This window comes from Nannospalax galili, unplaced genomic scaffold (genome assembly GCF_000622305.1).
Source record: "Nannospalax galili isolate Female #2095 unplaced genomic scaffold, S.galili_v1.0 scaffold16, whole genome shotgun sequence".
Classification (NCBI taxonomy): domain Eukaryota; kingdom Metazoa; phylum Chordata; class Mammalia; order Rodentia; family Spalacidae; genus Nannospalax; species Nannospalax galili.
In genome coordinates this window covers 1,783,989-1,786,437 of record NW_008339910.1, presented here as the reverse complement: position 1 = coordinate 1,786,437, position 2,449 = coordinate 1,783,989, and the positions used below count along the sequence as shown (strand labels likewise).

General features: G+C 37.5%; 1 pseudogene; it reads right to left on the bottom strand.

Moving 5' to 3' along the window:
• Positions 1-912: 912 nt before the first annotated feature.
• LOC103735370 lies at positions 913-1,883 on the bottom strand (annotated as a pseudogene).
• Positions 1,884-2,449: the final 566 nt, after the last annotated feature.

The following is a 2,449-nucleotide window of genomic DNA, read 5'->3' as shown; positions in this document are numbered from 1 at the left end:
TTAATAAACTACCACATGAAATGCTTGGGAAAATTCATTTAACGCTAATGATATTATGCTTGGGTTAATAGATATAAATTCCAGCCACTATTGTTAAATAAAAGCAATGTGTGTATTCAGTTCTATTCATGATATAATCAATTAGGAAAACAAAATTTCTACTATATTCAAATAGATGACTTGAGTCTCTTTCAAATGCATTTTTTTACATTTCCATTTCAAAATAAAATAGAAAAAGTTACATTTGCTTCTTTTTTTTTTTTCTCTCTCCAAATTCCTGGTTTAATAAGGACTTGTTTATTTTGAGAAAAAAAGGTCCCAAACATCAGGCCTTTCACATAAATAACCCACAGTATGAACTTTAGAAAACAAATATTAAGACTATTACACTATTTTCCTAGAAGATGTGTTTGACATGCCAACTCTCATTCACAAAAATACACGGTTAAATTTGTGTTTGAACAGCCCCACTCATGTCAGGGAAAGCACACCTAACTCAAAGCTGCTGTTCTCAGGGTTAAAATTAAACGACATTGCATTTGCTGTTAGGGAAGAAACTACTGAAATCATATGAATGGAAAGAACTGTGCTCCCTGCATAACAAGAGATTATTTTGGAAACAGTTGATAAGAACTATACAAATTTTAATTGTTTAATCAAAGAGGTATCAAAATTAAAAGCAAAAATTACAAGGTAAGACACAACAAAACTACTCAAGCATCAAAGGAAGTAAACATGGAAATGGAACTAGGTGAAGAGCAATTATTAATTAATGAACATAGGACGGACAAGAAGAGGGGAGCAGTGAGCATGTGCTGAGGTTCTAGGAAAGAGGTGTACCTGGTGTATTTTTGATTTCTGACAGGCGCCTAGATAAATAATGGGATAATATTTCTAAACCCCACTATGTGCTTAAGAGTCATACTTGCCATTGGCGCTGTTTCTGTCATCCTCTCCTTCCTCAGCTTCTTTTTCATCATCCTTGATCCACTCCAGCTGGTCGTCCCCTCAATCTTCATTATCATCATCATCCATCCAGAAGGTTCCCTTCCTCAGCAGAGTCATCAGCATCTGCCTCAGACTCCATCTTCACATTAGTCTCATGTTTTTTCACAGAGGTGCTGCTCTGCTCTTCTTCTGACTTCTCATTCTTTACCTCTACTGAGGATAAGGACACATCTGCTTGTTTGCTTTGTTCTTTTTCAATTTTTCCCAGGCTTTCCAGCAGAGAATCAACTTTTTCTTTTATATGAGTCAGTTCCTTCTTAATGGCCTGAAGGTCATCGCCTTTCAACTTTCCAGGCTTGGAAGATCCCCGTTGTCCACTCTTAGAATTGAAGCCACTTTTGCTCCTCCATGAAGTGTTTCCTGATACACGCTGGCGTTTGGAGGGCACCACAAAGGGAGCAATGAGGAGGGGTAGGAGGAGGAGGTGGAGGAGGAGGAGGAGGAAGAAGAAGAACACATGCTGGGTAACTGTACATCTTGTCATAATAACCTCGTTGAAAATCGAAGTCAGATGAGGAGCTGAGTAGAGGGGACAGAGATGGGTGTTCTGATACTGACCCATACATCTCTGCAGCAGATCTTTTCACACCTGCTTTTCCTTGATTCACTTTTGGCTCTGCAGCCAGATTAATATCTAAAACCTGGCCATCAATCATTCTGCCATCCTCTCCCGCTACTGCAGCCCCGGCATTTCTCTCAACATACTGTACAAAGGCAAAGCCCTATGCACAAAGCAACCAACAATTTTGCCATACTTTGAGAAGACTGCCTCCACATCAGACTTCTTGTCTTGTCACAGAGTGTTGGTAATTCCCAACTAATACTCGGGAATTCATGGAGCGAGGATCTGTTTTGTTAGTAAGATTGTTAGTCATTTTCTTTGTGGACAAAGCTTCTTACAAAGCTGAAAAATGTAGCTGAAGATAAAAAACATCTCACAGGAGAGGAGACAACAGGGACGGCTCCTCCCAGGTTCTGTGCAGAGATGCGGAAGCCGCAGGAGGCAGAGCACACTACTATTTCTACTCCTTGTCCTCACAAAATGGCCCTGGAGCCTTCTCTCGCATTTACTTCTATATGAAAACTGTGAGCCTTTAAAATGCAATAAATGACATAAAATTATATGGACTACATGTTTCTCAGACACTTCATTTTAGATAAACTCATTCTAATCAGAGATTCAAAAATGATGTTTTCTTTTAATTCAAATTTTATATATCTTTTATTATATTTTTGACTACAGATGTATTTTTTAGTTTTAATACAAAGGACTGATTTTTTGCAGATCCAATTTAGTTTATTTTTTTAATTAAGTGTAGTCATTTGCTAATTTCTCAAATGTGTGTAAATAGATAATTCACTCTCCCTTTGATTTTTTTCTTTTTACTAAATTTCATTGTGTTACTACTGTTCCATGATTATAGGAGTGAATCAATTTTTC